At 41.5% G+C, this 24,970-nt stretch overlaps 1 long non-coding RNA gene across 4 annotated transcripts in view; it reads left to right on the forward strand.

Moving 5' to 3' along the window:
* LOC102956404 overlaps positions 1-24,970 on the forward strand; it is a 306,210-nt gene that overhangs the window by 221,901 nt on the left and 59,339 nt on the right. For all 4 annotated transcript variants that reach the window (XR_006213390.1, XR_006213389.1, XR_006213392.1 and 1 more), the window contains one exon: positions 16,466-16,536. This is a non-coding gene — a long non-coding RNA (uncharacterized LOC102956404). The remainder of the gene's footprint in view (positions 1-16,465; positions 16,537-24,970) is intronic.

A 24,970-nucleotide genomic window follows, 5' to 3' on the forward strand; every position in this document is an offset into this window, starting at 1 on the left:
AACCAGCATTTCACGGAATTCAGCTGTGGTTAACAATGGGCAGCCTTGTTGGTGGGGACCACATTCAAAGTTAATGGGCTTGAAGGAGCATTTTGGTGCCTGCTGGAAAGCACAGGAGCAGGGGCCCTAGCCGCTCAGTTATCAGCAGCTGGGGGTGCACTTCGGATGCTTGGGGCTGGCACCCCAGCCCTAGAGACCGCTTCGCCCGCTCGGCAGTGTTCTCAGGGTCTCCAATGGGGGGGGAGGTAAACACGTCCCCATGCGGACCATTGTGAGCATTCCCCATCCAAGGCAGGGTTCACCATGAGAGCAAAGTTGGGGGTTGCACCGGCCACGCTTTGTGCTGCCCTCAAACCCTCAAACTGAAGTCACAGTGGCCCGATTTTTCCCCCTGCCATAGAACAAAGCCCTCTAATAAATTTATTAAGTCTCAGTTATTTGCAATTCATGTGCTCTTTGCAAATCAAGAGTAGGTTATGAGACACAAAGAATTCAAGCATGAGGAGGCATCTAGGCAGCGAGTGAGGACAGGAAGCCCTTCTGAATCATCTCAGACGCACTTCAGGTAGGTTTGTCTGCAAACCACGTGAAACACCCTCTTTGTGTTCGTGCTTCGGAAAACTCTTTCTGAAGTTTCTGCTGGTTTGGTGCAAAGTTGTATTTCACATATTGCAACAAACTGCCATTAATTTAAATTTTCTCAACAACTTACTGATTAAGGCATCACTTGAATTTTTTGCCATTATAAACATTTCATTTTCTGCATTCTGTGGATGAATTTTTTTTAAAAAATTAATAGGCTTTAGTTCTTAGCAGTTTTATGTTTACGGAAAACTTGAGCAGAAAGTACAGAGTTACTCTATCTGCCTTTTCTCCTCTGGTCAGCGACCTCCATTGCTAACATCTTACATTAGTGTGAGTCACTTGTTATAATCGAAGAACCAATATTGATACTTTTTTTGCTGTTTATTCATTTTTGAACGAGAGAGAGGCAGAGCATGAGTGGGGGAAGTGCAGAGAGAGGGGGAGACACAGAATCTGAAGCAGGCTCCAGGCTCTGAGCTGTCAGCACAGAGCCCAATGCAGGGCTTGAACCCACAAACTGTGAGATCATGACCTGAACCAAAGTCGGATGCTTAACCAACCGAGCCAGCCAGGCACCCCTATACACTTTTGTTAATTAAAGTCATTAGTTTATAGAAGGGTTCACTCTTAGAGTTGTTCACTTTTATGGGTTTTGCCAAACATGTAATGTCACATATCTGCCATGACAGTACCATAGAGAAGAGTCTCACTGCCCCCGAGTCCCCTGTAATCCACCTGTTCACCCCTTCCCCCCATGTCCCTGTTATGCATCTGTTCACCCTTCCCCCCAAGACCGTGTTATCCACCTGTTCACCCCTCCCCCCAGCTCCCATTATCCACCTGTTCACCCCTTCCCCATGTCCCCATTATCCACCTATTCACCCCTCCCCCAGCTCCCGTTATCCACTTGTTCACCCCTCCCCCCAGCCCCTGTTAATCCATCTGTTCACCCCCCCAGTGCCCATTATCCACCTGTTTACCCCTCTCCCCCAAGTCCCCTGTAATCTACCTGTTCTCCCCTCCCCCCTAGTCTGTTATGCACCTGTTCACCCCTCCCCCCAAGTCCCCATTATCCACCTGTTAACCCCTTCCCCCCCAGTCCCTGTTATCCATCTGTTCACCCTCCCCCCCAGTCTCCGTTATCCACCTGTTCTCCCCTCCATACCTTCCCCTGATCCCTGGGAAGCACTGCTCTTTTTCTATCTGTACTGTTTTTTTAAAGTTTTCAAATCTGTACATTTTAACATCTGAGTATCTTCCTTTATCATAACTGTATGTATTTTCCCAAAAATGACCAACAGCAAGAGATTGTGATTATAGTTTTAGGTTCAGATCAGACATTTGGTTGTCATAGGTAATGGGAAGCCTCAGGGTCAGTCTGGAGTCCGAGGAGGAGGGGAAAACATAGACAAGAACCGTGTTGTGGGAAGGAATGGGAGAGGTAAGCAGGCGAAACAGGTGTAGAATGCACCTCTGTGGACAATTTCAGCAGACCCTGGGCTGTTCCAGGCAGGGAAATAGTGGCCCGCAGTGTAGGCGCCCAGTAGGGAAAACAGTCGCCAGGGAGGGAGAAATGGACTCTGGAGTGGTTAGTTTGCATATGAAGGGTACCCCCCACCACCACGTGAGACATTCTCTGTGCCCAGGAATTGGCTAGCCTTGGGAGGGGCAGTTCCACCAAGGGTCACCAGAGTCCCTGGATATCATAACAGAGAATATAGAAAGTAAAAGGTATCATTAATGGATGGGTGTCCAGTGGCACCCCAGAGTGGACAGCGTGTATCTCATGGTCACTTCTGGTCTCGTGGCCAAGTAGGTGGTGAGCTCCACCGGGATGCTGTGCAAAGCCAGGAGTGGTTCTGACATGGATAAAAAACTGTGGGCAGAAGACAGCATGTGTTGCTTCTGAAACATGATCGGGGCTTTCGAGAAGCTTCATTCAACACCCTTACTTGCTGCAGAGCAACTAGAGGGCAGAGGGTGATCTACATGATGGCACAGAGTGACAGCGAGAGAGTATTGTAAGAGCCTCTAGAGCCATTAATGCAGCTCCTTTGTCTTTGCTGTTGGTGCCTCCACGCAAGTCTCACATCATCAGGAGGCAGAATGTGATTGGCTCAGCTTGGGTCAGCTGCCCACCCCTCTACTTACTGGATCGTGTTGCTGCAACACCACACCAGTTCTGTTGCCCACACACAACTCCCCATCCTCCCTGTGTGCTGAGGCTTGAGTATGGAACTCAGTCCTGAGACATGGAGAGGGAAGAAGGGATGGGAGCCAGTTCCAGACCTGCTCTGACCAACATCCCCCAGAATGCTTCAGCCCTCGTCTCCTTTGTTTCGGGGACCTTGGGAGGCCACTGTGTTGTGGAGATGACACCTGGTAATCGGAGGAGGGCCACGTGTGCATGAAGGGGGCAAGAGATACGTCTTTCTGGTGTTGAGTCCCTGAGATGTGGGAGACACTTTGTTACTGGATTGTCATCCCTCCTGCCCTGACTGGTGATACTGTGCTTGGTATATTCACAACGGTGTTTTGTTTGTTTGTTTCTGTGTTTGTTTTTTGTGTGTTTGGCTTTCTGCTACTCTACTGTAACTCGAAGATAGGTTTTGGGGCTACTGTTTCCAGGAACTTGTAAAGTATTTCTGCTTTTCACTTACTAAGGTCTGAGGGAATAAATCTAAAGAGAAAAGGGTAACAATTAAATATGTGATATAAATATGGATACCTATGTATACTTACATGTATTCACATATACACATACATGTATATATCACAAAGTAGGAAATCTGTGTTTATATGTATGTGTGTATAAGTATACATATACATATACACGTATATATACATATATATATGGAATAAATGGGAATGGACGTAATGGAGTATTTGCTCGTTCATATACTAGCTTTTTCTTTTGACTTTTTCAGTGATTTATTTCTAGCTTTTAAAAGCTTAGATTGAATTTAACTGAACTTTAGATCAGGTTCCTTCGTTTTTAAGGAGACCGTCATAGCTGTAATAGATGTTTATGAAGGTAGCGAACAGCAGATTGAAAATATATTACCATGTGCATTGAAACTCAGTCTGCAGCCTTGACTGCCGTCAGTTGTTTAGTACAATCCACATGAGTTATTGAGTTGTGGAGATGAGGCCCCACGTAAATGAGGTTATTCTGGAGCTAAAAGCATGGAAATGTATCATACTAATCACAATGCAATCGCTAGAGTCTCAGCACTCTTTTATGGTCAGTCTGCATTGTTACCATTTTCCCCAACATTTTCTTAAGTCTGAAGAAAATCAACAAAACAACCAGTTTAAGTCCTGGTGTGCAGGTCTTGCTGACCTCTGTGGTGTGAATACCCCCACTGTGGCCAATTCCAAGCTGCGGCTTGGTCACTACACACAGAAATGGGGACAGACCTGCAGTAGATACCACTGTGTGACATCACTGCCATGGTCATAAGTAACCTCAGAGGCAGAGGTCATATATAGTGGAAAAATAGGGGGAAAGGAGAATTGCAGGGTTAGATATGTGTCACTATGGTTTCAGGATGACTTTGTAAGTTTATATAATTTAATTTTTAATAATGACAGCATTGAACAGCGGCTTCCTGAATTCCTGGAAATGTAACAGGTCAGCATGAGCCACCTCCAGCCCATCACACGCAGACGGTCCAGTCCAGCATGTCCTTAGAAGAAAATTCAAATTATCTCATGTTTTCATTTCAAACCCAGTAAAGGACCATACAAACCTTACAGTCATTTAACTAGACAACCCTAAAAATAGGAGGAAAGAAAAATTAATACAGCTAAAAACAACGAGTAGTTGTAAGATAGGAAAATGGGTGAGATATATAAGTAAATACTTATATGGTTTATTCGAACAAACTGGCCATGTGTGCAACTTAAATCTGCCAACACTGTCATTGTTCCAGTTGACCCCAGTCTTCTTTTTTTTTTTTTTTTTAACGGTTATTTATTTTTGAGACAGAGAGAGACAGAGCATGAACGGGGGAGGGTCAGAGAGAGGGAGACACAGAACCTGAAACAGGCTCCAGGCTCTGAGCTGTCAGCACAGAGCCCGATGCGGGGCTGGAACTCACGGACCACGAGATCATGACCTGAGCCAAAGTCGGCCGCTTAACCGACTGAGCCACCCAGGCGCCCCGACCCCAGTCTTCTTAAGAGAGAAGGTCCCTGACATGGGGAACAGAACACATAAAACCAGAACATAAAGCAGGGGAGTGTTTGTGGGACATTACAGGGATAGATTCAGATGACTTTGAAGGCTTATCTGCTGTCCACCTGTTCTGGAACTAAAGTCCCTTTCAGTGACAAGTAATTTGGCCTAATTCTAAGTAATTTGGCTCAATTTGCCTTCATCTGGCCCATGGTGGGGGCAACCTCACCACAGAGTAAGTCCTGGATCTGGTTCCACAGATGTGGGAAGGACTGTCTAACCAATAGCACTGGGTCGATACCAATCCAGCTTGTTCGGGACCCCTGAGCTAGCTGAACAAAGTAAGTACTTCAGGGAATCCAGACTCTGGGCACAGACTTCTTTCTTGTTCTCATCATTCTGCTCGGGAGCTTGCTTCCCATTATCTTGTTCCCATATGAGATGGCCATGCTGGCTTCAGCCATCTTCTCACCTTCATTCCCATGAGTTTCTTGGTGCAATTTAAGATAAGATAAGATAAGGTAATTTAAGATAAGCCAAGGTGCAATTTAAGATAAGCCAAGGATTAGTAGAAGGTTGCAGATGAGGACAAGTTCTACATTTGCTGTCTTGGAACCGGCCTTGTGGTCTGGAAACAAACTTGATAGTTACTTGTAGGGTCTGTTTCTTAAGACATGCTGTACTCTGCAGGATCTCTAGAGAAAAGACTGTATGTACTAGCCTAGGTGAGGAGAAGAGAGAGGAGAGAAAGGGAGAAAAGGAGAGAGAGGGAATGAAGGAGAAAGAGTAAAATGTAATGGATGAGTAAGAATGTAAATTTGGCATAGAGAGGGAAAACAGCAGAATGTTTGTGAGGATGATTTTTTTCCCTGGTGGAATTTTAATAGACTGGTACTCATGGTCTCAACTGGAAAAAGATGTCAAAGATGCCCCCACTCTTTCCACCCACCTACAAAATGAGAGATGAAGGTTATCACATAGGTAATCTTCATAATATAAAGAAGGTGAAATTTCTCTGCTATTAAACTTTAAAGGAACAATTAATCCCCATGGTATTAAAACTGACCAAGGCCATAAAAAAAGGAATACTTGTATTAAATATTATAAAGGTAGATTAACTGTGATATTAAAATGTGACAGAGATCAGAAAATAGGAGGGTCATATGCATGTATGTCATCTCAATTGCATAAATATTAATGCAGACTTTCTTTAAGTGAACATTTAAACTAGCCATATATTAAGAAGTAATACCCAATGATGAAATAGCATCTATTTTAGGAATACTGGAATGATTCAATATTAGGAAATCTATTAATGTAATTCATGACATTATTAAGTTAAATGAAAAAAATAACTTTACTGCTTCAAGAAGTGCCAAAAATAATTTTATAGAATCCAACAATTATTTCAGATTAAAAGTTCTAAGCAAAATAGAAATGAGAGTAATAAAAATAAATTCAACCAAATATATCTTGATGCTTAAAGAGACATTCCATTAGAGTCAATAAGAAAGAAGGGTGCTCCACAAGAATAAACTTAAAATAGATTAAAGACTTAAATGTGAGACCTGAAACCATAAAAATCCTTGAAGAAAGCACAGGCAGTAATTTCTCTGACACCAGCTGTAGCAACATTTTTCTAGATATGATTCCTGAGTCAAGGGAAACAAAAGCAAACATAAACTACTGGGACTACATCGAAATAAAAGGCTTCTGCACAGTGAAGGAAAAATCAACAAAACTATAAAGCAACGTACAGAACGGGAGAACATATTTGCAAATGATATATCCAGTAAAGGGTTGGTATCCAAAATACATAAAGAACTTACACAGCTCAACACCCAGAGAATGAATAATCCAATTAAAAGTGGGCAGAAGACATGAACAGACATTTCTTCAAAGAAGACATCCAGATGGCTAACAGATACATGAAACAATGCTCATCATCACTCATCATCAGGGAAATACAAATCAAAACCACATCGAGATACCACTGCACCCCTGTCAGAATAGCCAAAATTAACAACACGGGAAACAACAGATGTTGTCAAGGATGTGGAGAGAAAGGAACATTCATGCACTGTTGTTGATAATGCAAACTGATGCAGCCACTTTGGAAAACAATGTGGAGATTCCTTAAAAAGTTAAAAATAGAACTGCCTTACAATCCAGTAATTGCACTGCTAGGTATTTGCCCAAACAATACAAAAATACAGTTCAGAGAAGTACATGCATCCCAGTGTTTATGGCAGCACTATCTACAATAGCCAACTTATGGAAATGGCCCAAGTGTCCGTGGACTGATGAATAAATAAGGAAAATGTGGTATACATACAATGGAATATTACTCTGCCATAAAAAATAACGAAATCTCACCATTTGCAACAACATGGATAGAGCTAGAGGGTATCACGCTAAGTGAGATAAGTCAAGAAAGACAAATACCATATGATTTCAACCGTTTGTGCAATTTAAGAAACAAAACAAATGAGGTAAACCAGGAAACAGACTCTTAACAAACTGATGGTTACCAGAGGGGAGGAGGGTGGGTGACGGGTTAAATAATGGTGGGGATTAAGGAGTGCACTTGTCATGATGAGTACTGGGTGTTATAGGGAAGTATTGAATCACTGTATTGTACACCTGAAACTAATATTACAGTGTCTGTTAACTAACTGGGATTAAAATAGAAACTTAAGGGGCGCGTGGGTGGCTCAGTCGGTTAAGCGGCCGACTTCGGCTCAGGTCATGATCTCACGGTCCGTGAGTTCGAGCCCCGCGTCAGGCTCTGTGCTGACAGCTCAGAGCCTGGAGCCTGCTTCGGATTCTGTGTCTCCCTCTCTCTGACCCTCCCCTGTTCATGCTCTGTCTCTCCCTGTCTCAAAAATAAATAAAAACGTTAAAAAATTAAAAAAAAAATAGAAACTTAAAAAGGGAAAGAGAGCAGGGTGCCTGCTGTCATTTTTCTTATCAATCCCAGTGTGGAGGAACTAGCCACTACAATTATTTAAAATTTTAGAAATCAAAATTAGCCCTGTATGAAGATGGGAAAGCCAAAATAATAATGACTAATAATAATAATAATAACAATAACTAGTGGAAAACATAAGCATGGTAAATACAGTGGCCTTTTAGAACATAGGCATAGGCATGTAAGTAGCTTTCTTGTAGTTAAGCCATATTGAATTTACAACAGAATTAACAATTTAATTTATAATAGCACAAACTGTTATAAACACTCAAGAACATCATTCCCATACCTTTTCCTGAGGACATACCAGGGAACAGTCTTCGGACGGCGGAAATAACTAGAGACATCACCATAAGAATAGCGTTGGCCATTAATTATAGGTACCTAGTAAAAATAAGACAAAACGTAGGTTAAAGCGAAGAGAATGAATGCAGTTGCCATATATTCTGATGCTATGGATGTAGTGTAGTGATTGAAAATGAGAGAGAATGGCATAGCATATGCCAAAAATGGAAGTGTTTTTAGCAGTAATCAGTCTTAGTACCATTTTACTGATACTGTTGTGTTTGTACTGTGGAATAGGGTGCCTAAATAATGGTGAGATACTTTAATTCTATCATCCTTTGTTCTTGAGAATGAATATTCTCAAGGTGGAACAAAGACGTGATCTGCAAGAGATTAAAAACCTTGCACTCCTAAATTTGCATTGGAAATGTGAGTATGAACTCTCAGGTTGCATATGTACTTTTCAACCATGTTGAAAATTCTTAGAAACAATGACCAAAGTGACAATGGCATTGCTAGGACCCAGATTTTAGTTTTGATATAGCATTTCCTATTTTCAGAAGTTTGAGTTTCTTGGAGAAATGACTGATTCTTGTTCAGGGGCAGAGGCTGCAGAAGATGAGACTAGAACATGAGGACAAATCAGAGCAATGAAAGTTATCAGAATCTAGTAGGGTTACATCAAAAGGACTCAGTGGCCAACTGGATGGAACCTATACCTGCTAAGGCTGAGCCAATTTGAGCTCCACCTAGGGTAAGATTTGCAATGGATTGAAACCCGTCAATATATTTATATCCATGATTTTATAAAGACATTCAAAAATAAAACGAGTGGGTTACATTGTGAAGATGATATGTAGCCGGTTACCTTGAAAATCTAACATCTATCTTGCTTTTTGTATGTAAGCAGCAGAGTGTTAACTGAGAATTATACAGTTAGGAAAGTTAAATGAACAAATAAAACAATCAAATTAGAACATCACCATTTTGTAGCCCTCAGTGAATTAATGGATATAGGCATTGAACACTCAATGCTAATGACATAAAAAAAGGCAAAAACCAGAAAACATGTACCTCCTGATGAAAAATAGTTGAATTCTAACTATGGTCTTGCCCAATGAATGAAATCTGATTTTCATCAAGCCCCTGCATTCAGCTGATGATTATCAGCAAATGTGGGGAACTCAGCAACCTGGTTAAGCACAACATAAACATGCAGTAAGTAATGCTCAGACTGTGTAAGCCAGTGTTTGCAACAGGTAACTTGTAGTGGAAAACAGGGATGGAATAAGCAAGATGAAAATTTGAAAACACACAAACCAAATACTGACCAGCCTGCTCCCCTACACCAGCTGCATTCCAGCAAAGGAGAGGACTTAACAACCAGCATGCAATGTACCTGACACCTTGGTGCCTGTTCGTGTGGCTTCTCACGTTCCTTTCTCCTTTGAATCTCTAGAAGGAGAGAGGTTGGTAAATGTGACCCTGTGAGATGGTTGACAGTTACTCTCAACTTGTGAGAGGTGGCATTAGGATAGACAAAGAATTTGGCCCAGGATGGACTGGAGGAATTTTTCCAAGGAATGAATCCCTTTGAAGATCCGTGTTGCCATCAAAGACGTGAGAAGACCAGTAGAGTACACAGTATGATGAGAAAATGGAACAGGAACACCACTGTATTTCTTTTCTATCCTTTGCTTTTCTAAATATCAGGAACATGGGCGCCTGGGTGGCTCAGTCAGACCTGACTTCAGCTCAGGTCATGATCTCATGGTTCGTGAGTTCGAGCCCCATGCCAGGCTCTGTGCTGACAGCTCAGAGCCTTGAGCCTGCTTTGAATTCTATGTCTATTTTTCTCTGTGCCCCTCTCCCACTTGCTCTCTGTCTCTCTTTCTCTCTCAAAACTGAATAAATTTTTTTTTAAATACCAAAAACATAAGGGAAAGAAGTTAAAGAGAAATAAAATCATTCAAGATCTTCTAAGTGAGGTGGGCTGCCCAGAGAGCCCACGTGACATCTGCCTCCCCATCCTTGGAGACTGAAAGCTGGAACACCAGATTCCAACTCATTCACTTTTTCATTTTCTGCGAGGTCTGTAAGCATGGCTTGAGTGGCACCACTGAGCTTGGCTGGAAGGAGAACCCAGCAGACTCTGTGATGGATGTAAAGGCTTCAGGTTTTAACCTGAAGTCAGAGATCAGCCAGATGCCTGAATGTAGTGTCTTCCTGGGGTAAATCGATCCCTTACAGAAAAGTCAGAAGAGCCAAATTCTGCCAGGCAAAGAATGGCACGTCCCCAGAAGAGTCCAAACCAACCCTCCTCAAATCCAGGGGTTCGGGACAGCTGAACCCCTGTGTGTTTACATCACATTCTATAGCAAAAACAAGGGAAACTGTTGAGAAGCATTTGTTCGTGGCATCGCAGTAAAAGTAACATCGGAGCACAGGGCCAAGCCATCACAAACATGGTCAAGACGGAACAGTAAACCAAGGACTTTTGAAAATGTAGGAAGCTGTAAAAGTCTGAAGGAAAGTACCGTAAGATGCTGGAAAAAAAAAAATGTGACAGTGTTGTGCATTCACAAAATATTGGTAAACTTGTTGTTTCTGGTAATTTTGGAAGTGAGAAAATGTACCTAATAAGTTGTTGCACTGGAACAGACATCATCGTGCAAATTGCTGGTGATGTCACCGGGCCCCTCCTAGCTGCGTGTGGTAAGGCATTGATGTAGAAAAAGCAAGTCAATCTGGAGACAGAATTTAGAGAAATTATAGAGTCTGAGAAGCACAGCCTTGGAAAACAAACGTGTGTCTTAACACCGGCCTGTTTAGTGAGAAAGTAATTCCCAAAGTGAGTTAAAAGCCTGGGGAAAAGATCAACTCCAGCACAGTACCAGAAGTCAGTCTCGGGATCGACATGAAATCAACTGCATTGTAGTCTGGCCCCGGGCTAGGAATCCTGCAGTGGTTAAGATAGGGCCTCACAACACCTCTCAGCTGGGAGGAGAGGCTGACAGCGTGAGGGCCTTGTTCCCGCACAGCCTTCCATACTCGGGGAAGTAGCGACCGAGTCGAGGAGGCCTCTGTCTCGTGGCTGTAGGTTTCTACCTGGGAGGAGTCTAGGAGGCCTCTGTCTCATGCTTGTAGAGGCCGATCCGTTACCTCTTTGCCTTGCATCTTCAGATCAAGAGGAGCTACATCCAAGTAAAGCCATCTGCACCAGGAGATGATTTAGGAGACGCAGTCTTCTAATTTAAGCCTGACCCTGATGCTGGAATGGCGTCAGGTTTCGGCATCTTGCAAGAGAAGTGAATGTTTGGAAACCAGGTATTGGATGCTGGTCACAAGTCTCCAGACAGCTCCCACTGAACTGCATCTTGTATGCATGCTCTTGTGGGGCCCCCTGCTCCTTGAATTTGGGCTGTCTCCCTGACCTTATTGGTCACGTGATGCTGTGGCCCTCCGTGCCTGAGTCTCAGGGAGGTGTGGAAGCCTTTACTTTTGTGATTTCACAATCCCTGAGCCACTCTGCAAGAAGTCCAGCTTGTCTGCTGACGAGACCACAGGGAGACCTTGAGACTCACTCAGGAAGAGGCTCTGAGGCTATATGGGAATCCCAGATGTGTGGACATGCCTGCAGAGATCAGTCTTGTAAGGATCTGTGACAGGCTGCCAGAAATATAACTAAACCATCATAAATGTCCAATCCAGTCACGCTCTTTCAGATAATATTAGGTGAGCTCAGCTCGCCCACAGAATCATGAGCGATAATAAAATCATCATTTTAATAAATTCCCGAGTGTTAAGATAGATTGTAACATACAGTGAAAAGGCAATACTTACGTTGACTATAATCCCAACCCAATTATGTAATATTAATCTCAGGCACCACCATATCGGTTTGTAAGTTTGCAACAGATGCTGTTCCTCTGAGAAATGAGTCTTTTTCTTCGGGCAGGAAAAGCATACGTATCAATAGTGTGCTGAGCCTAACATGACTCCCCATAGAGAGAAGTGACTTCCTTCTGTGCCTTTATAATTCTCTCACTTTATATGTAGCTAGGTAGGTAGGCAGGCAAACAGGCAGATAAAGATAGGTGGGTGGATAGCAGATCTGTTGAGATCGCAGTGATCTGTGTAGGCCTGGCATACTCATGTTTTAAACAATTTCTGGGGGTGCCTGGGTGGCTCAGTCGGTTAAGCGTCCAACTTTGGCTCAGGTCATGATCTCACGGTTTGTGAGTTCAGGCTCTGCATCAGGTTCTGTGCTGACAGCTTAGACCCTGGAGCCTGCTTCTGATTGTCTGTCTCCCTCTCTCTTCCCCTCCCTGACTTGTACTGTGTCTCTCTGTCTCTCTCTCTCTCTCTTTCTCTCTCTCTCAAAAGTAAACATTAATTTTGTTTTTTAAATTTCTGTATCTCCACTGTGTAACACCTAATAGGTACTGAACAACTGTTGTTGATTGAATGAATAAACTTTGCTTGCAGAATTGTTTAGAACCCTTGGGTGAATTTTGTAAAGAAGAAACATGAAGCCTACATTGTAGAATCACTCACTAACAAAAATGTGTAGTAAGTGTATTAAATATATCCCATCCATCCAACTTTTATATTTAATTATTGAAATCGGTTAGTTTTAAACATCCCTTTTAGTTGGTTTTTGGAAGAAAATTCTGGAATGTGGGAACCATGAATTTTCTTAACATCTTCTGCAGCCAAAGTGCTGACTGCTGATTTGTTCTCCTCTTCCTGTGCCCTGGCCAGCTACAATTTATTGCATAAGAAATAATAAAGTTATTCCTTATAACATTGAAATATTTCAGTAACAAATTACAAGAAATAACAAAAAGGATGCACTAAACATCATGTTGTTGCCTCTGACTTTTTAGCATTTGCAAAAGTTAAAAATCCAACATTTTCCACCTAAGCAGGATCATCATTAAAAAATAACCGGGGTGTCTGGGTGGCTCAGTCATTAAGTGTACCACTTTGGCTCAGGTCATGGTCTTGTAGTCTGTGGGTTCGAGGCTCATGACAGCTCAGAGCCTGGGATCTGCTTCAGATTCTGTCTCTCTCTCTCTCTCTCTCTCTCTCTCTCCCCCTCTCCCCCCCCCCACTTGTGCCCTATCTCTCTCTATCCCTCAAAAGTAAACGTTAAAAACTTTTTTTTTAATAACCCAAAATAGGGGCGATTGGCTGTCTCTGTCAGTAGAGCATGCAACTCTTGATCTCAGGGTCATGAGTTCAAGCCCCACATTGGGCTTGGAACCTACTTTAAAAACGTGGGAAATTATTAGCCCCATAAATAAATATGCTTGTATAGATATATGGTAAGTATCCAGATTGTAGTTCTGTCTCAGTAAAATTTCATCAGCATACTGTGTCATTCGCCAAGGTCTCACTTCTGTGTTTATGGGATCCTCGGACATAAAAGAGTTTTAGTCCCCAAGGAGGATTCAAAATATAAATCAAGCAAAAACACTGATCCTTTGACTCACAGAACCTCAGGGTATAGGAGCATTGGAAGGGGTGTTGGGAAATTTTCTAGATTGAATTTGTGGCCTGTTTGGGGCTCCCATTACATCCGTATTACATGGGCACCCAGCTGTGTTTGAGCAGTTTTAGGAATTAGGACCTTCAAAGTCCTACAAAACTGTCATTCTCAGGGGCTAAAAAAAGAAAGCTGTCTACAAAAATATGAATAATTGGCATTTGGAAAAGAATATCTTGCCTTACAGTTTTCAGGCATGAGTACATCAGGAAATAAATTGTGCACACTTCTTGTCAATTCATGTGACTTGTTTTTTCAAATTAAATTATTTGAAGTTCCTAATGGCTACGACAGGAGGATCAGTATTAATCCAACACCAGTAAGGGAGTTTTTCTGGTATTTGGATAAGTTGAAGAGACCACTCAAACGGGGAAATGATTGATAACTTAGTAAATTCTCTATAGACTAGTCAGCTGAAAACCACACTAAAAAACAGACTCTAAAGATGGAAAATAAGAAAAGTCAATGTTACATCAAAGATAGAAAGTCACCATGCCCTTCACTTATAAAGACAATGAATGTGAACTTCAAACTGTTGCATAAAGATACTTCAAGGCTTTTGGGGATAAAGAAAGGATTTGAAGGTCTTAATAAAATACAAATACCATAAGCATGTTGTCATCTGCAAACCTGAGAAGAGATTAAATCTTTACAAGTGTTTTTCATTAAAAACAAAACAAAACAAGAACTTTGTGCATCTCTGTCCCCATCTTGATATATACCTTTCTTAGCCCAGAGGCAGGCGTATACCATGTACTCAGGAAATATTTGCTGAAAGACAGGGTGAAAATGGGAATTTTCCTAGTGGCATCCTGAATATAGATAAAATGAATATAATATAATAAATAATTGAACTGAATTAAAGAGGTTGCCCATAGTAATCGCTTTACATTTTTGGAAATGATGGTCTTTGTTGGAATATTCTAATCAGTGTTCCTAAGAAGGCAAATTGGGGGAAAAAATTGGAATTAAGGATATGTACTATCATAGACTTATTTTTTGCAGTTTTATGCTACTAAGCTACAATACCTATTTGGTTTTCAAATATAATTGGAGACATTTGAAAATCATACTATGCTCTTGAATATTGAATAACCTTCTGACTAAGTAGATTCAGAAGTTGAGCTTATGTGGATAAGGTGAGAGCCGTGACCTTCAGTTGTGGGTGAGGTATTAGGCGTGGAATATTCTATGGTGTGGGGGAGACACTCAAGCAAGGTGCGGTGTTGTGTCCAGTGCTGTGATCATTCTGAATCTTCCGGCCAGCTTTGAAAGTGTTTATGTAAAACTTATATAAGTTATCCCGTTATAAATTCATCTCTTGGTCTCTTGGTTATTTCCTGTTATTTCAGTGTTCAGACAAGATGAAATTCAATCACTTAAAAAGAAATTTACAACCGGGCCAGTGCACAAACCCCAAATTCTGAAATTGCTTTTCTTCTTGGCTTCTGTGGAGAAATATGTCAAGCACATTCTTTCATGTAGGTCCAGAAGTATGATCAGGATGTTGGGATTGTTTTTGATCATTCTAGAGTCTGTAGAATTTTCCTCATATTAGCTGTGAGGTATGGATGCCACGTAGTCTGAGCTTCGTACACTGTCTAGCCAGGTAAGGAACAGGAGTTAGCCCTTGTCCAAGATACAAAAGAGCACAGTTAATTCAGTAGGATGCATGGCCAGTGAAACGATACTCGTAGAAGCTGCAATATTAGCATCACGCACAGTCTACAGAGGCATAGAGTCCTATAAATGTCTTTGAAGTGTCTTGTGAGTTGTGATAGTGGCCGATGGGAAGATTATGAAACCGTGTGCAGAAGAGAATGTAGCTGCATGTTGATCAGTTTGGTGCATCACGTGCTGTAACTGTGTCGTTGGAGCATCCCGGATTTGACTGGCATCCTTGAACTTAGTATTTGTACCTGGAACACAGCAGCCCAGGCTGTTCCCTAGCCCTCTTCTAAAGTAGTTGAATTTGTGACTCCTGGCAAAAATATGGGTTCGGGATAGTACAGACGCCTTGAAAAATTCGTCCTGGATGACTGCACCCACATCCTCCATTTCAGGCCTCACTTTGGGGGTGTCGTTTGCTTGCTTTGTTAAATCAGGGAATATATACACACAGGAAGTTGAATTTTCCATTTGAACCTTTATTCCCAGCCCCAAACTGGAAACTTTCCAAATACCCATCATTAGAAAAATAAATGATCTTATTTTCATGGTTATATGCCATGGATAATTATAGCAAACACCTTAAAGGGATGCATACCATGGATGAATCTTATCAGTCTGATAATAAGCACGGGAGGACGTAAAAACCTGCCTTCTGTGTGTCAATTAGACAGCAGGAACCTTCTGACTAAGTAGACTCAGAAGTTGAGCTTATGTGGATAAGGTGAGAGCCGTGACCTTCAGTTGTGGGTGAGGTATTAGGCGTGGAATATTCCTCGGTGTGGGGGAGAGACTCAAGCAAGGTGCGGTGTTGTGTCCAGTGCTGTGATCATTCTGAATCTTCCGGCCAGCTGCACCTGTACCTCCCTGTCATCACATACCCCGGTCTGCCAGCACGAACCACAGGGAGCCCCATCTCTTCTGGGTACGCCCGGGAGCCCAATACCATCATACGCAGTCCCCTCGGAAGGAAGCTTTGATGTGAATACATCAGTATCTGATGTATTGTAGTCCCGATGACCACCTGTTTAACCTGCTGTGTGTATCTGCCTTGTCAGCCTTGCTGATGCCTCTTAGAAGTCTATACAGGGACATGTCATTTATCCACAGCTGTTTCCAAGTTCAGTGTTTTGGATTATCTCACTCAACCTTTCCAAAACTGTTCTCTTATTATTATGAATAGTGCCATGCCAATGACTATGCTTCTTATATGTTTTCTTCCTAGGATTTATACAGCTGTAGAATATTGCCACCGAAGGCAAGTGAAGACATGATCTCCAAACCCAGCTTTTTCAGGTAAGGAAACTAATATTCAGAGAGGTTACAGCAACTATCCCGAAACACGGGGCTGTTTATGGTGAAAGGTATTGTTAAACGGCCAAAGGTATGTTAATACCCTCATGTTCCTTCTTCCGTTATAAGACTGCGGGGTTTTTCATGGGTCTGTTTTGTTAATCACATCTAAATTAGATTCTTTAAAGATTTTCATTAAGTTCAAATTGTACCCAACTCACACTAATATTTTTCAGTGTCAAAATCTATGGAATATTTAAAAACATTCGAATTCGAACCTGCTTAAAACACATTTTTAAATGTCTTTTAAATATCTTAGAATTATGTTTTATGTGTTAGAAATTGTAGTCTTCATAAAGTGTTTTAGTCTGCTTTCTTATTTAGCACTTTTTTTAAAGTTTATTTATTTATTTATATATATTTATTTATTTATTTTTGAGAAAGAGAGACAGAGAGAGAGAGAGAGACAGAGAGAGAGAGTGCGAGCGGACAGAGGAGGGGGAGAGAGAGGGACACACAGATTCTGAAGCAGGCTCCAGGCCCTGAGCTGTCAGCACAGAGCCCGGCTCAGGGCTTGAACCCACGGATCGTGAGATCATGATCTGAGCTGAAATCAAGAGTCAGACACTTAACCAAGTGAGCCACCCAGGAACCCCTCTTATTTTAATACTTTATCAGCGTCATTTTCCATAACACCAAATGTGTAAATTGTAAGTTAATGGTTGTCTTTCCATGGAAATAGCAACACCTCATCTCCTGATCTCTTTTGTGGGCCCTTGACAGTTCTTACTGCTATGAATGTTTCCTGACACGTAACTTTTGATTTGTTAAAACAGTTTCCTTTTGGCAAAGGTTCAGGAAGAAGGTTATTGCGATTAATATTTCGAGAATGAATAAAATGTTGTGCACAAGACAGAGGAGTCAATAGACAAGGAGAGGCCTCTGGGCGAGTTCCACCTTGTCCCTGTATAGTCACAGCACTTCAGCAAGCTACTGAACCTTTGGAACTTCCCTTTTCTTATTAGGAAATGAGTGTAGTCACGCGTTTCTAACAGGAATGTTATTAGGACAGTTTGCAAATAAAATATTTTGTCCAGTGGTAAACTATGGCAAGTGCTCGATGAATGATGTGTAATATTTTCTTTATGGGTCTTCCAATATTGTTTTCCAAAGCATTATGATATTTTACTTTCCTAACATCCACCTGGGATACATCTCTTCGTAACATACTGGTTTATGTATTGGGCCTACATTTATACCTGAACTTTGCTCTGAGTTTGATTCCTCTAATTGTCTCTCTCGTTTTGTCCTTCTTAGATGAATCAAGTAGTTACTACATTACATTAAAAAAAAAAAAAAGTAATGGATAAAGAGACTATCCTATTAATTCATTAAAACACCAGATAATATTGTCATGAATATGTATCCGACTTAGATGGCCCATGAGAATCCCTAGCTGGCACCCCATTTCTCTAAACACGTGAACGTATAATATTGCATCCTGGACATTCAGAATACAGAAAAAAAAGGCATTTAAACCACAGAGAATCTGAAGAGATATTTGGGGATTCTCTCCTTGCGTTTGAAGAAAACTGGAGATACTGTAATGTTTGGGGGGCATCGTACTGCTTCTGTTCTGAGACACTGAGGTCAGCCATGTGTAATGACAGTTTCGAGAACATGGCACTTTTAGGAGCCACGTTCAGGAGTTCAAGAGCATGGGTGATGCTGATGTGCTGCATGTGACTATATGCTATTTCAACTCAGAAACACCATTCCCGGTGATTCTTTTTTTTAAAAGATTTTATTTTTTTTTCGGGCAGTTTTAGGTTCCTAACAAAATTGGGAGGGAGGTACAGAGGTTTCTCATATACCCCCTGCCCCTCACACGTACACAGTATCCCCAGTTATCAGCATCACTTACCAGAATGGTACATTTTTTACTGAAGATGCATCATACTCCCCCCAACATCCACAGCTTACCATAGAGTTCACTCTTGGTGCTGTACATTTGGTGGTTTTGGACAAATGCCCAGTGACACGTATGGCCCATTATGATGTCAAACAGACCAGTTTCACTGCCTTAGGAATACTCTCTGCTTCCCTATTCATCCCCCCGACCCCCTAACCTGACGCTTTTGGGAAAAAAAATAATAAATGTTTTTCATTGAAAGTCACACGTGATAATGAAGTACAGAAGAAGAGAAGAATCAGAAAATTATCCATGCCCTTGACATTTTCAGAGTCTGTTAACACTGTCTTCTATCCTTTATAAATGCACAGGCTTGAGCACACAGGCTCCTGTTTTCACCTTGTGTGGTCAGACCGATGCGTGCTTCTTGGAGCAACCTAACATTGGCTTTCCCACTGACCTCTAGTGCGTCAACTAATGTCTTAGGTGCAGAAAATATAAGGGCAAGCATTGTAATTGGTTTTCCTTGTTGTTACTCTTGGTTTATTTTCTTGTGGGAATGTAAGGAAAAATATATATTAGAGACGTGTGCATAGTGCATAGAGTATCACACATAAATGGTCACTAATTTGACTTTTAAAATATGTGAGTAGTCTGTAATCCTTTTCATGGTCCGCTGAGACTGTTTTCTATTTTAATGTATCTGATGCAGTGTGCCCTTTTCACAGCGTCATTTTGTTTTGAAAAGATACAGAGAAGTTAGCACTTTGTGGCGTTACAAAGCTGCGAAAACTCATGTCCGCAATCAAATGAATAGTTACATATCCTCCTAAGTAAATGTGTAAAAGTACACCAATGTTTATGGTTTTAACTTGCAAGTAAGAAAAAGAAACTTTTCTGCCTCAGGATGCTCATGAGAACTGATTTTTGTGTTTTTGGCAGTGTCTTTTGGGTGGATGCGTATTACTGTCGTCTTTCTAAAGAATTAAATGCAAATTGGAAACTAAGGGAAGAGAAATAAAATGCCACAGAAATTGCAAAGGAAGATTTATCACTTGAATATTATGAACAGTGTTGCTCAACCTTGCGATCTCTGCAACCATGATTCTCAGACATCTAAGATTAACAGAATTGAGATTGGCTGGTAAATTTCAGACTCTAGAAAGCCTCAGATAAGATGATGTGAGCATGACTCATTAACATTAAATCAGTCACTGACTTAAAAATGTTTAAGTAGATTGTACAAAATAATATTTTATTAATGCTTTCCAGTGGGAAGGAGCAAGGAGGACATAGAAAAATATGCAAGAAAAACTCCCTTGATCTTTTCAAGTAATATGGCATGCTCGCTGTAATTGTATTATTATTAATGTGCGTGTATGAGACTGGGATCAAGAGCTAATTAGATGTTTGAAGATTCAGATGATCTGAAACTATGCCAATAATGAGAGGGAGAGGCAAACTCACCCAATTAAATGAGCAGCACGCCCTGAAACTTGGAGAAAATGCAGCAGTATTAAAACTGATTTTAGCATGGAGAACAGTGTTCCAAAATCCAGGAAAACATTAAGCCTTTGGAGGAGATACTGTATTTTCACAAGGTCTTCTATTTGGAAATCAACTTTACTGATCTGTGGTGCTCGTTCAGCTGTACTGATGGAAGAGAATGGCCAGTTGATTGGGAAAACAAGTTCAAAAGGGGTCCATGAGTTTGTAACTGAATGAAATATTTTTAAGCCACTATAATACAGCTCAGTTTTAACAACATTAATTTGTGCGCCTCATTTCAGCTTTACTGTGTTCTTAGAGAGATGGAAAGTTTGCAATTTGTAAATAGGCCCGATATGCCCATTATGTGATTGTGGGTCCATTTCAAGGGTAGATTTTAGAGATGGACTTAGTTGTTTCTGTGACATTTATGGAGTATGTGGCATGTTAAAGGCAAGACATCAAACGTTGGGGCCAGCCTTTGGCTGCAGGCGGTAGACGGCATAGGTCAATACTAGTGTTATACGTATGATGGCCCTAGGCCAGAAGATCTTTCTGTCCGTTGGACAATATATTGCATGTGTCCCGTGTCCGTAGCTTTGTTTCTTCAAGTCGTTGTTTTCTCTAGCCTCTTGCACATTAAGGTCCACAAGAGACTTACTTGTAAAAAGGCTTGTGTGGGCTCTCACTCGGGCGGCCAGGGGTAGGAAGGTTGTGGGAAATGCCTCTCTGTTTCTTAAAGGTCATTTTTTAAAGTTGATTTGAATGTGCATTCAGAGCCCAGACTGTTGTCTTGAGTCATAAACAGGATGGGGTTCCATCCCTATTGTTTTTCTCTCTTCTCTTCCATTAGCAAGACCTTTTGGAGCTATAAGGTAGAAATATGCAGTTACTTTCCAGTACATTTTAGAAATCCCTCTGCACAGTTCACTCTGAGAACACTCACAGTGCATTGGAAATGAGCATTTTCCCCGAGTGGTGACTCACATTATAGTCTGGAGAAAATGTTGCAGGCACCCCCACTTTAAATTAATAAAAGGTGGCTGTGGTCCTGCCGAAGGCTCCATGTTGGCTTGCAACTAAGGATGTCAACTGGTTGATTTTTGTTTCTTATAAAGTGGCCAATATGTGGTTTGGAGCTGTGATGAAGGGAAATTTTTGTAAGAGTAAGAAACCATCCTTCTGCTTTGTAATAATCCAGGAATGTATAAATACTCACAAGCCTAAGACATTTTAATATTATGCCTGAAAACACTAAGAGGAGCATCTTGTCTCTGTTGCCTTCATCTAGTTTTCATGAATGTAGCCAGTGATGAAAGCAGTAAATTAATGTACAAAACCAGAGAAGAGGAAGGGAGCTGTGAGTTGACCATGATGGTGTATCCAGACATGACAGACCTGTAAAACCCGTAGCACGGCAACCCTGGACTTAGCCGGTACAAGTCCTCAGTTGGGCACACACCCTGTGCCATCAGTCCCATAAACATTGTGAGCACATGCTTGCTCACATAACTTACTCAGTTACTTACCACCTTCAGTCATGTTATGACTTTTATGCAGTCCGTTCCATTTTTATTTTAGTTGTTGTTTCCCTTAAAGGTCCATGAATTTTGAGTCCTAATTTGGATGGTTTGCTTCCAGGATGGCTTCTCGGATGTTGTTTCCTTCCTTCCCTTCCTTCCCTCCCTACCCTTGCCTTCCTTCCCTTCCTTCCCTTCCTTCCCTTCCTTCCCTCCCTTCCCTCCCTACCCTTGCCTTCCTTCCTTCCCTTCCCTCCCTTCCCTCCCTACCCTTGCCTTCCTTCCCTTGCCTTCCTTCCCTTCCCTTCCTTTCCCTTCCTTTCCCTTCTTTTCCCTTCCTTTCCCTTCCTTTCCCTTCCTTTCCCTTCCTTTCCCTTCCCTTCCCTTCCCTTCCCTTCACTTCCCTTCCCTTCCCTTCCCTTCTGTTTCCTCCCTTCCCTTCTTTTCCTCTCTTTCCTCCCTCCTGGGTTAGTTCACCCATTTTTCTCACCCAGACATTCTCTTCTTTATATGTAATACTTGTTTTCCTGAACTATATCTTCAAGTTATGTCACCAAGGAGACTGTATAGGACATAAATTTCATGAAGCCTGACTATATTTATGCTTTGCTTCTTCAGGCTTGATTAATAGTTTGACTTGGTTTGTATCATTTTTCCTAAGGACCCTGAGATGCCGCCTTTCTACAACCACACTCACATGTGAAATGTCTAAAGCCAATCTTAATCTCATTCATTTGTACATCATCTCTCCTGATTATATATTCTACTCTCTGTGAGGTTTATTTCTTCTTGATGTCCTGAAACTTCACAAGGATTTGAGTTCTCATGCATTCATGCTACCTTTGACCCAAAATCATGAGTTTAATGATTTTATATTTTAAAAATAAGTTACTCCCTTTTGCTTTTTTTCTTTCTATAAGCTGGTCTGGTATGATAGAAGCTCTTGATTGAGCAACTAAATCCCTTATACCTCAAATGGTGTGTTTATTTTTTTGCTCTATTTTCTGCGACTTTCCTTACTTTGACTACCATCCTACCAAGGAATTATTTCCATTCTTATATTTTAAATTTCCAAGTATTCTTTCTGGCTTTCTCATTATTTAATGCCTTTTAATATAAATCTAATTTTTGTTAATGGATGGAAAATGATTTGGAAATTATTGAGGGCTAGGTCAGTGTGTGTGTGTGTGTGTGTGTGTGTGAGAGAGAGAGAGAGAGAGAGAGAGAGAGCGAGTGCAAGAGAGAGACATTCTGTTCCCTAAATCATATGTTTCTTTTGAGATCAGTTCTATCTTTAAATTTTTTTTAATATTTATTTATTTTTGAGACAGAGACAGAGCATGAATGGGAGAAGGTCAGAGAGAGGGAGACACAGAATCCAAAGCAGGCTCCAGGCTCTGAGCTGTCAGCACAGAGCCTGACTCAGGGCTCAAACTCACAAACTGTGAGATCATGACCTGAGCTGAAGTCAGATGCTTAACTGACTGAGCCACCCAGGCACCCCAATTCTATCTTTAATGTACAGTTTTTTGATTATCATTGATTTTGGAGAGAGAGTGTGCATAAGTGGGGGAGAGGGGCAGAGGGAGAGGAATCCCAAGCAGGCTCCACTCTCAGCACAGAGCCTGACATAGGGCTCCATTCCATGACCCTGGGATCATGACCTGAGCCGAAATCAAGAGTTGGACATTTAGCCGACTTAGCCAGCCAGGTGCCCCTGTTTTGTTTTGTTTTGTTTTGTTTTGTTTTGTTTTGTTTTGTTTTGTTTCCCTAGTGTTCTGCCTAACTTCTCTTTGACTAATGCCTTGGAGTTGTCAGAAGATAGGGTTGGGGGTACAAAGTGAATGATGGGACTTTCATGATGTTCCATTTTCCCACTACTTTTCCCCAGTGACTGTGAAAGCCATCCAGGTATTCAGTCCAGATGAGCAATTTGCAGACTGAAAGGTCTTTTTGGATTGAGCTTTTGAGGGTTGGATTGAATATCAGAAAGTTCCTGAATGATGGAACAAGGATGTCCTTTTCTGTGGGATCCCAGAAATGGCCCTGGTTGTTCATTTCCTCCAGGCACTCTGTCAGTTAGAAGGACAGGAGCCCTTTGGTGTTTGTTTTCTGTGGGGCTGAGGAGGCAGGGTGAGAAACGCCTAGGAAATCTGCCCTGTAGCCAACCTCCATTACCCAGGTCCTGTCCCACCCACGAACCTCTGCTCCATGTCTCTGAGTCTGATTTTCACTACACAATCAAGCATATCTCCTACAAGCTGGGTTGCAGGGCTCAGTTTCTTACACTTAATAGTCCTTCCAGAAACCTGGTGGAATCTGTTGTTCAGAGCTGACCACCTCCTACTTTTCCTTCTTGGCTGTTGCTATCGCTCTTCTTAAATGGTCCTCCTGGGGGCGCCCGGGGGGCTCACTCGGTTGAGCGTCCGGCTTTGGCTCAGGTCATGATCTCACGGTTGGTGGGTTGGAGCCCCACATCGGGCTCTGTGCTGACAGCTCGGAGCCTGGAGCCTGGAGCCTGCTTCTGATTCTGTGTCTCTGTCTCTCTCTGCTTCTGCCCCACCCACACTCTGTCTCTCTCTCTCTCTCTCTCTCAAAGATAAATAAACATTAAGAAAAAAAATTTTAAGGGGCATGCTGGAAGAGTGATTTCTGTGTGATGATTCAAACCTGACACACTCAGAACACACTTTGCACAATGACCCCCACATTTCATGAACTTTTTTTCTTCTCCTATAAAATGAAGAGATTGGACAAATCATCTGTAACCTTCCTTCCATAATCATGGCCTTTATCCTGTTGCTGTCACATACTATAGGCAAACATCTAAAACACTAACTGAACTCTTTGCCTTTTAGAAATTTGATTCACAACCAAAAACATAGAAATTACTAATGATAGCCTATTCCTATGAAATGTTGCCATTTCATATGACATTTCACACTTATAACTTGACCTTATTTTATTGGTAATAAGCTTCACAAGTAAAAAGATAGCCTTCTGAAAGCAGAGTATAAAAATACTTGTATAGATTTTAAGAAAAGTATTTTGATTCTGTAAGTTTGAAAGGACATCTCAAACACTTACTTTTTCAGCAGTTTTATTTTAAACGCCAATTGTTTTGTTTTAGCTTTTTTCTGGAATAATGGAAATGGAAGTTCCGATTCTGCCTAATGCACTGAAGGCTACAGAATTATATATTATCTCTTTTCAAATAAAAGCAAAGACAGTGCCTTCCCTGTAAGGGTTCTTAGATTTTGGAGTTTGCGTCCATCCAGCATTTGCCAGATTTATTTTACATCTGACCCCTACTGTTTGCCTAAATTAGATTGGAAATTGAAGAACAGAGGATGCCTGGAGCAAAAGAACACATTTTTTTGGATGTTTGAGCAAAGCAGCAGAGGAAACATCAGCTGGGCATTGTGACCTAGGACTCATTGAATCAGCCCGGGAATTGCTAATAGAAATGGGCCTCATATGTGAAGAAAGCATAAAGACTTAATTTCTGCAAAATGTG

Source organism: Panthera tigris, chromosome X (assembly GCF_018350195.1).
Source record: "Panthera tigris isolate Pti1 chromosome X, P.tigris_Pti1_mat1.1, whole genome shotgun sequence".
NCBI classification, from domain to species: domain Eukaryota; kingdom Metazoa; phylum Chordata; class Mammalia; order Carnivora; family Felidae; genus Panthera; species Panthera tigris.